At 38.2% G+C, this 10944-nt stretch overlaps 1 pseudogene; it reads right to left on the minus strand.

Moving 5' to 3' along the window:
- Positions 1–7895: 7895 nt before the first annotated feature.
- Positions 7896–10410, minus strand: LOC112393215 (lysocardiolipin acyltransferase 1 pseudogene; annotated as a pseudogene).
- Between the last annotated feature and the right edge of the window lie 534 nt (positions 10411–10944).

The raw sequence follows: 10944 nt of genomic DNA on the forward strand, positions 1-10944 counted from the left end.
CATATTTTTTTAAATAATAAAGATTACCAAAAATACAAATTCCTTTTCACAAAACCATGACTCCTATTTACCTCTTCAGAGACAAATCAACGTTAAGAGTTTAGTATACAAGTATACCACGCTTTATTGTGCTTTACTTTATTGCACTTCACAGCTAATTCATTTTTTACAAACTGAAGATTTGTGGCAACCCTGCGTCTAGCAAGTCTATCAGCACCATTTTTCTAACAGCATTTGCTCACTTCGTGTCTCTGTGGCACATTTTGCTAATTCTCACAACATTTCAAACATTTTCATTATTATTACATTTGTTATGGTGATCTGTGATCAGTGATTTTTGATGTTACTACTAGGACTCACTGAAGACTCAGATGATGGCTAGCATTTTTTTAGCAATAAAATATTTTTTAATTAAGGCATGTACGTTTTTCAGACATAATGCTTTGTACACTTAACAGACTACAGTATAGTGTTAACATAACTTTTATATACACTGGGAAACCAAAAAATTCATATGACTCACTTTATTGCAGTATTTGCTTATTGTGTTGGTCTGGAACTAAACCCACAATATCTCTGAGGTATGCCTGTACTCCATCCAGACATTTTCTATACATTACCACATGTGATAAAGACACAGAAAATAAATAAAGATGATATAGACACAGTCACACAGACTCACATTCATACAAGCAGACTTTTAATGTGAATTGAATAATACCATTCTATGTTATCCGGCTTCCCTCTATTTCTTAAAAATACATGAATACTTAGAGATCTTTTCACTTTTTTAAGCTGTTGCACACTCTAGTATATTATTTAACCATTTAAATAATAATAATAAATAATAATATATAAATAATACTTAATAATAATAAATAAATAATACTTCTCTAGTATTATTTAACCATTTCGCTGTTCATATGCATTTGAATTGTTTAAACTTTTCCATGATCACAAATATAATTGCAAAAAGTAATGCTGAGCATATACAGAATATCCTTCATATCCACGGGTTCTACATTCATTAATTCAACCAACACTGGATGGAAAATATCCCCCCAAAATTCCAGAAAGTTCCAAAAAGTGAAACTTTAATTTGTCACACACCAGCAACTATTTACCATCATTTACATTGTGCTGGGTACTATAAGTAATCTAGACAATTTAAGGTATAGTGGAGGATATGTATAGCTTATATGCAAATACTATGCCATTTTATATAAAGGACTTAAGCATCCACTGATTTTGGTATCCACGAGATGTCCTGGAACCAATTCCCCATGAATACTGAGGACGACTGTATATCAGAAGCAAAATCTTTCAGTTGATGTAAATGTGCTTTTGAAATTTTGATACCATTAACCTGCCCATCAAAAAGCAGTTCCAATTAACCCCGAGGAAAAGAATGTGTCTATTTCCCCATACTTCTGCTAGTTCCACATATTACCATTGTCCATTAGATGGGTTAAACTATATAATTTCATTATTCATTTTATTGAGACTCTTCATAATTATTCTGAGCCATTTGTATTTCTTCTTATCTGAATTGCTGTGCATATTATTTTCCAATTTTTCTACTGGTTGTATTTCTTACTGATTTAAAAGTGCTCCTTATACAGCACACTTATCAATCCTTTGCTAAATGTTTACAAAAATCTGGCCCAGATTTTTCAAATGCCTTTTAACTCTGTCCATGGATTTTTTAATATTATAAACAATATGGGGGTCACCAGTTTTATATGATGACATTTGTAAATCATATTTACAAATGGCTCTATGGCTTTTAGAGTTTTATGTCTTTTTTTTTTTTGCGGTACACGGGCCTCTCACTGTTGTGGCCTCTCCCATTGCGGAGCACAGGCTCCGGACGGGCAGGCCCAGTGGTCATGGCTCACGGACCCAGCCGCTCCGCAGCATGTGGGATCCTCCCGAACCAGGGCACGAACCCGTGGCCCCTGCATCGGCAGGCGGACTCTCAACCACTGCGCCACCAAGGAAGCCCTTATGTCATTTTTAAGAAGGCCCTTCTTGTTAAAAATTTATAAAAATGTTCTCCAGTACCTTTGTATTACTTTTATAATTTTTAAGTATTTAATATTTCTTGAATTTTCTTGGATATGGTAAGGAAAGAGATTCTGCTTTACTTATACAGCTAAATAAATGGATTATCAGATAAATTAATTGAATAGTCTATTTTTTCCCCACCGATTTGCAATACATCTTTTTTATTTAAATTCATGTATGTTCCAGGAATACTTCTCTACTTCTTAAACTACTTGTTCATTCAAGCCCTATCAGCATTATCTTTTAATAGTTTTGGCTTTAACATCCAGCATCAAAAGACTGCCCTCATTTTTTTCCCCAAAAGTTACTGGCTCCTCTTATGCATTTACTTTTCCAGATAAGCTTAGAATCAATTTGTCACTTTCCATTTTTAAAAATACCATTAGAATTGTGTTTCAGATTGCATCTATGTTATAGATACATTGGGTGAATAGATACTTTACAAAACAAAGTCCTCATATTCAGGAACATAGGAAATCTCAACATTTATTCAGGACTCATTTAGTATCTGTCTTTAATTTCTTTTTTCTTTTTTTTTTAATTCAGGTAATTGTGTGTGTGTGTGACATTTTTCCCAGTGTGCTTTATTTTTATAAATAAATTTATTTATTTATTTATCTTTGGCTGCTTTGGGTCTTCATTGCTGCACACAGGCTTTCTCTAGTTGCAGGGAGCAGGTGCTACTCTTCGTTGCGGTGTGCGGGCTTCTCATTGCGGTGGCTTCTCTTGTTGCGGAGCACAGGTTCCAGGGTGTGTGGGCTTCAGCAGTTGTGGCTGGTGGGCTCAGTAGTTGTGGTGCACGGGCTCAGTTGCTCCGTGGCATGTGGAACCTTCCCAGACCAGGGCTCTAACCCATGTCCCCTGCATTGGCATGCCCCCTGCACCACCAGGGAAGCCCTTTCCCAGTATATTGTTAATTTCTAGTATAAACACACTTTTATCCATTTGAATTTGTGTCGCCATGCTTATCTCTCTTATTTACTCCAATATATAGTTAGTTGACTCTAGTTGGTTCCAGAGAGTTCTTCATGTTGTTTCCAAAAAGTAAAATTTTTCTTATTCTTACTATCTAAAATTCATTGTGCTTTCAAGATGTATTGCATTGAACAGAACCATCTATAAAATACCTACAGTGGTGCTGAAGGTGTACTCCTTTTGTCATTTCCAATTTTAGTTATAATACTTCAAATATTTTCAATAATTTTGGTTTTGCTAGCATAGTTTTCTATACTTTTAAGATCTCTCTTAAATCCTTTATAAGCTAAAGGAAGTTTCATTTTTTTATAGCTTACTAAAGCATTCTTACCAGAAACTTTTTATTTTTAGTACAGTAAGTAGTTTGTTAGATTACTAATGACTAAAAACTACTCCATTCCTGTGATAAACTCTGTTACAAAGCTGACTTTGATCGAAGTTTTACTTAAAGTAGTTGCATCTCTATTAATAAAGGAAATTGATCTAAATTTTTCTTTCTTTCAGTTTATTGCATTTTATTTTGTGTATGTATAGTTCGGGCTTAGACATGAACTAATCTTGAAATGAGTCGAGAAGTGTCAAAAGGCATTATCTCCCCTTCAGTTCTCCATGTTTTTCCCATCCTGTCTTGCAGTTAACATAAAGGTGGTGGGGTTAAAATCTTGAGGCACAATGTATGAGCAGCCCTACTGGCTAATTCACCACATCAAAAAGGGCTGCCTGAAAGTCTCACCTGTGCCCTCAACAGATTTAATTTGATTGAGAAGTAAACTTTTCTATGTTAAACTACTGACATTACTGGAATGTTTGTTACTGCAGCATTCTGACTAATATAGTACCTTTCCTCTATTTAATGCTCAGGAATATTTTAAACAATGTATTTAAATATTTGGTAAAATCACTGTAAAATCTTTGGGTCTGATGCCTTTTTAATGGTGAAACTTTTCACTACTTTTCGGTTTTCTGTTTTGCTTGGGTATTCTACCTCTCCTTAGGTTTAGAATACTATATCTTAGAAAACATCTTTTCTTCAATTTCATGACTCAATTTCCAAACTTATCGGAAGGAAGTTACACATAATCTTCTAAGTTTTAAATCTCTGTAATTGCACCTGATTTCTTATACCTAATGTTTATTCATGATTTTATTTCTCTAGTTGATCAGTCTCTCTTTTATCTTTGTTAGCTTCTTTTTCTCCTTTCCTTGGGTTTATATGGCCAGTTTTGTTTTTTTTTAATTGAAGACAGTTCATAAGACTTTAATTTTTTTCAGCAAACTGTGTTAGCTAGGTCTTTATATGTGACCCACCTTGTTATTTTCAAAAATCCTTAACAATATATTTTAGTATTCCCTTTAATCCATTTAGATAAATGCATTTTTAAATAATTTCTAAGAAAAGTCAGAATTTTTTTTGACTATGAAGTGAATGCATTTATTTTCAATATACTGTTATGCTTAATTTCTATTTATATTGCTTGTAGTTAGAAAATCTGTTTTGTGTAATTTCTCCTACACGGAATTAATAGAGATTATCTTTGTAGCTTAAATGACATGTTCAATTTTTATAAATGTTTCATGGATATTTGAAAAGAACATATACCTTCTGTTTACTCATATAAAGTTACATATTAATACTTCTGACACTGAATGTACTGATTGTGTTATTCAAATTATTTCTATTACCCTACTTATTGTTTCCCTCATCTATAAATTTCTAAGAGAAGTATATTAAAGTCTCCCATTGAGGTCATGGATTAGTATATTTCTCTGACAAGATTTTGCTTTATATTCCTTGATATTTTGAAAATAAGAACATAAAGATTAATAAAAATGAAAATTCCTGATTCACTAATTTTTTTCAATATAAAATATCCATTTTTCTCATATAATACATTATATCTTAAGTCTTTTTAAATATTGACATCAGCTTTCTTTTTGTAAGGATGTACTAACTATATTTTTGTTCCAACCCACTCTATTTAATACAGTTCCTCATTTTGTTTCTGTATATCTTTGCATAATCTTCTATTTTATTTTAATACAATCTGTTTCTGTCATTAATACCATAGTTCAAATATAGTTTTATCACTTTGATTTTGATAGTAAAGTGCTTGTATTTATTTCTATATTTTTACACTGAGAAAGAAATATAATCCTATATTATGAAAACTTTGCCACTTAAAAGTAAATCTTTGTGATGATAGTATTTACCAGAAGAATTTTTTCATTTTATTTCTAACTTCCTTCGCTTTTTCTCAGTGAAACTTAGTTTTTACTGTTTTTTGTTTTTTGGTAATGCATGCCTTTTCCTTACTTCCATTCCTTTTTCATGTTGTATGACCATGTCTCCAAATCACCTTTTTATTCCAAAGGGCAAGTAGAACTGATGAACATTTTGAAGTTTTGCCTCTGCAAAAATGGATATTTACCCTCACACTTGATGGCAGTTTGACTAGACAAAGAATTCTATGTTAAGACACCATTTATTACTGAAGTTATTTTTCAATGTCTTCTAGTAGCTAGGGTTATAAATTGGAATTGTGATGCCACCCATATTCTTGATCTTTTGCAAGTATCGTCTGATACTGCACAAAGTACAGAACACCTAACTCAAATAGTATAAAAACAAACAACAAAGACAACAAAAAAAGTATTTTCTCACAATGAAAACTAGACTAGTGGCATGACAGTACCATGTGGATTAATTCACAATGTTGCTATCGACCCAAATACTTTCCTATAGTTGTAATGCTATCTAAAGTATGTTGACCAAATGTCCTTATGGCCAAGACATGGCTGCCACAATTCCAGGAATCACGTGCACCCTTAACAACATTTTGCAGTAGAAGAAGGAATGTATTTTTTTTTCTTTTTCTCTTTATCTGAGAAGGCAAACCTTTCCTCTAGAGACAGACTTCTCTTTATGTCCCATTAACCAGACTGAATTACATTTCCAAGCCCAAACCAATCCTTGCAAAGGAAATAAGAGCATCACAGTTCTCCCCTTGAGGAAGAAGTCGACCTTCCCTAAAGATACGTAGAACCTGATAAAAGCAAAGTTCTTCCAAATAAAAAAGGAGATTGAGGAATGGCTGCTGGCAGACAATCAGCAGTCTCTATCAAAAAAGTAACTTTGGTCGGCGGTCTTAGCACTGCAGCTCCGAGGCGGCAAGATGGCGATGCCACCACCAGCTTGTGAGGGCGGAGGGCAGCCAGCAGGCCCGTGGCGGGGCAGACCTCCTGGGCTGCTTCGTGCAGCCCGTATGTTTATAGGTGTCCAAGGAGCCAGTGCAGTTGCCCTGCGGACGGTTCCTTTGCCCTACATTCCTGCAGGAATGTTTGAAGCCAAAGAAGCCTGTCTGTGCAGTGCATCGTAGCACTCTGGCACCTCGCATCTGAGCTGTGGGACTCAAGCAGCCAATGGAGAGCACGGAGACTTCTTGCCACGGCTGCCATAAAAATTTCTTTAAAAAAAGAAAAAAGAAAAAGAACCCCTTGGAGCACTTGACATGTGTCCCTTGAAGTTGGGTGGCCACAACAACTATGTATGTCTCATATGTAAACAACTTCTAAAAGTCAAAGTCTGGCTGGAGCTGCTCGTGTAAAAAGAGAAACACGAAGTCTGCAGTAGGAACGAGTCACTCATCTACCACGGACGGCCAGAGGTGCTTGTTTTTCAAGAGTCAGTCGTGATCCCTGCAGAACTGGGCTAGAACTGAGTCCTCCTAAAAGGAACCCTACATACAAGGCCTAAATGGATGGGGGACGTCAACCAGTAGAGTGTCTTTTTGCAGTAGAAGCCAGGAGCTAAGGGAGGAGTCGCCTATGAGGAGAAAATCGACTGTGGGATGTCACAGGTTTTAAAAAAATATTTCAACCAAGACGCAACTTCAAAAGAGAGTTTCTGATGGCAGTAGCAGAACCTTCTTCTAAACTTTCCTTTCAAATCATAAATGACTTGATGAGCACCGTTTTTAATGCAGAAAAGCGACACCTGCCAACAAGCTGTGAAGAAACCAGCACTAAACATACAAGGTTATGCAGACGTGGAAGAATTAAAGTGTATGAATTCCTAGCTTTAAAAATTCAAACTAAGGTTTCTGAGTGGAGAGCCTATGGTTGCTCTGTGAGACTCATCTAGGCCTTATTTTCCCGTGAGTAGAGGGCACTGGTGGTCTTCTGACATCTAGGTCACCGCAAGGCTAAATGCCAAGATTTTATGAATAATTAAGGACTTCCTATCAAAATGTTTGTTTAGCTTAAGGACAAAGGGTTTCTGTTTTCTGGTCTTAAGGAAGAATGCAAGGGTTTGACTGGCATAGAAAGGAGTGTGGGGACAGTGCCGAGAGGGAGCCAGCAGGAAGGGCCCTCACCTCCGCGGTCAAGCGCCAGAACTTGATCTGGGCCAGTGCCCAGGAGCCCCAAATCTGCCTCTAGTCTGGAGAGTTTGTTAGGAAGTAGGATTGGGCCTTTAAGACAATCTTGTGTGTACCTTGTCTGCTAACAGCATGACGATTGTTTACTAATACTCTGGCCTAAGTTATTTCACGGAGAACGCTCCCTGCTACATAGTGTTGAAATTACATTCAGAGATTTAAAAAGAAAATTGTGTGTGTAGCAATATTTTTCCACAAAACTGAGTGCAAAATATCTTTAACAAATAATGATGGTAGTAAGAAATATTACATGTAGTCATGCAAAAATGCATCTCATTTTACAAAGGCTTAGAACATTAACAAAATATCCCCTAGGTTTTTAGACTGTGAACCTTACAATCTTACCCATTTTTCTTTGCATTTAAATGTGGCTGTTTGTCCAAAAAACATTAACATGCAAGTTCAGTGATCTCTAGTCTACCAAATATTCTCTCCCGCAGCATGAAGATGATAATGATGATTATAAAATACCACCAAACAAGACTGTACACATAGATGAGCAGGCACACTGCAGGGCTGAACAGGGTCCAGTACAGTATAGGGAGCAATTAGACCAGAAGGATCCTGGGCACAGACTTGCAAGGTGGAATTAGTCTGTCCCATAAAGTAAGAAGTCTTCTCCCCCCAGTAGAAGAAGCACAGCCTCTCTTCTTTCTCCTCCCACCACTTGTGGTACCAGAGCTGGAGGTCCTCCTTGGACGTGGGGAGGGTGTCCACTGGGTATCGATGGACATGGAAGCGGATTTCCTTGGAAAAGTCCTTGAGGAGGACGTGCCTCTCTGTCTGAGGAATGTTATAAGGGTATGCCACCGTGATGTCATGGACAGTGTCCAGGTTCTTACCTTCTCTTAGATGGTCTACTACAAAAGTAAAGCCTGTAGTCCTTGGATGTTAAGACATTTTCATATTTCTGAAGTCCATTCTTTTTAGCAAATTCATTACTTCAAGCTGTGCTATTTTCTGTGAGATCAGTCCCTTCTGGGAATATGAGGAGTTGAAGTAGTTCATGGATATCACAAAAATAATTAATCACATTTTCAAAAAAAAAAGAAAAAAGTAACTTTGTTGTTGTCTTCCCTGGAGCCTTTTAGAGGTTTTATCCTTTTCTTTACAGTCCAGAAATTTAACCAGAACTTGTGTAGATGTATATTTTTATTTTTCCCATCTTAGTATATAGTGAGTTTTTACAAATTAAAGACTTGAGTCTTTCTATAGCTCAGGAAAATTTTCATCTACATTTCTTTGATTATTTCCTGCCTTCATTCTTTCTGGTCTTACATTAAACTTCAAATTTAACTTTCAGATCAACAACTTATTCTTCACCAATAGCCATCCAAATTGTTAGCCATTCCCTTGATTTTTTTGTTATTTCTTTTCTCATTACTCATTTTTCACAGTCTCTTGGTCTTGTTTATGAATTTTAAATTATCCCCAATCTCTGCAATTATTAAAAAATAAGTTTGTGTGAGGTTATAATCTATTTCCAAAATTACCTGTTTTTACTTAAGTTGGTCCTGTTTTTTCATATTGTCCTCCTTTCTATACTATTGATTTATCTCAGATGTTTGACGATTTTTCATTTTCTATTCCTATTTATATGCAAAGATCTAGATCTAAGGACACAATTTGAGGTTACTTTGTGGTTCTGATGTTTCTCCTGTCTTCTATGGGAGGGAGGGGTGCTAACTATAGGTTCTCTAGAAATGCATAGGGTGAGCTACTTGATAAACTCCCCTTAGCGTGCCTAGGTAGGTGGAAACAGGCAGGCTAAGTACTCCCAAGTTTGCCATGTAAGGAGAGTTCTGAGGAAGTGACAAATATTGGTAGATTTTATGTCTAAAAGAAGCTGCAGTTTTTTCCTTATCTACCTATTACAAAAGTCTAGTTACCTGAGGGTCTACCTTGATTCTCTGTTCATCCCCAGTATTTAATATAAGAACTATGTCTATATGCAGAGCCTGTTAATTGGTAAGGCATTCTCAGCACATTGTCCTAGAGCAAATTCTAAACCGAGAAGCTCCATAAAAGGAGGGATGTGAAGAACTAAGGGGAAGAATGTTACCTAAGGTACACTTTAAGAAATTAACATGGAGTAGTGTGGCCAAAATGGCAAAGTAAGAAGACCTTACCTCCTCCCATGGGCACACCAAAATTTAAAATATTTACAGAGCAACTATCTATGAGAATGACCTGAAGACTAGAAGAAAAGATTTTCCACAACTAAAGATATAAAGAAGAACCCACAATAAGATGAATAGGAGAGGTAGAGAGGAGGTATAGTCAAGACCCACGCCCCTGAGCAGGTGACCCACAATGGGAGGATAAACACAATTGCAGGCGTTCTCCCCAGGAAGCAAAGGGTCCAAGCCCCACATTGGGTTCTCCAGCCCAGGGGTCCTGCACCAGGAAGATGAGGCCCCAGAATGTCTGGCTTTAAAGGCTGGCAAGGCTTGCATATGAGAGAGCTAAAGGTCTGTAGGAAAAAGAGACTCTTCTCTTAAAGAGCTCATGCACAAACTCACGTGCTTTAAGTTCTAACACAGAGGCAGTAATTTGCAAGGAGCTTGGGTCAGACCCACTTGCTGATCTTGGAGTCCTCCTTGAGAGGTGAGAGGCAACTGGGACTCCCCCTGGGACATAGACATTGATGAGAGACAATTTAGGGAGCTCATCCTACCATGAGGACACTGATGCTGGCATGTACCATTTTGGGGTCTTCCCTCTAGTCTGTTAGTGCCAGGGGCCGGCCAATACCAGCTCCAGGGCCCACCTCAGGACACAGCCCCACACACCAGTGGGCCAGCACCAGGGCACCCACCTGGGCCCCACAGTCAGCACCCCTGGACTCAGCCCCAACACCAGTGGGCCAGTACCAGTCCCAGCCCCTCCCCCAGGTCCTACAGGTAGCTTCCCAGGCCCCAACCCTGCCCATGAGCAGGCCAGCATTAGCCCTTAGCCCCCATAGGCCCTGCAGGCAATTGCCCCAGAACCTGGACCCACATACCAGCAGGCCAGCACCAGATCCAAGACCTCACGAATGCTACAGCCAGCATCCCCATGGACCAGCCTCACAACCAGTGGTCAGGTACCAGACACAGGACCACCCCAGCCACAGAGCAAGTCGGCCCAGGACATGGTCCTGCCTACCAGAAGGCTGGCACCAGCCTTGAGACTGCCCAGGGAATGTAGCCAGCTGAACCGAAACCCAGATATGCCCACCGATGGGCAAAGAGATACTGCACAAGGCAGAGCCTGGCAGCCAACCAGGTCAGGGCCCAGCCCTGCCTACCAAAAGACTCACATTAGCACCACAAAATAAGGGCCATGCAGCCCACATAGAGGGCAACCCTGCACATATAGCCCTGGTGACCAGAGAGGAGTGTGCTGCTGTGCCCTACAGAACATCTCCTACAGAAGGCCACTTCTTAGATCAGGAAATGTAAACCACCTACCTAATACATGGGGA

The sequence above is a fragment of the Neophocaena asiaeorientalis genome, unplaced genomic scaffold, assembly GCF_003031525.2.
Source record: "Neophocaena asiaeorientalis asiaeorientalis breed wild unplaced genomic scaffold, Neophocaena_asiaeorientalis_V1.1 scaffold136, whole genome shotgun sequence".
Lineage (NCBI taxonomy): Eukaryota > Metazoa > Chordata > Mammalia > Artiodactyla > Phocoenidae > Neophocaena > Neophocaena asiaeorientalis.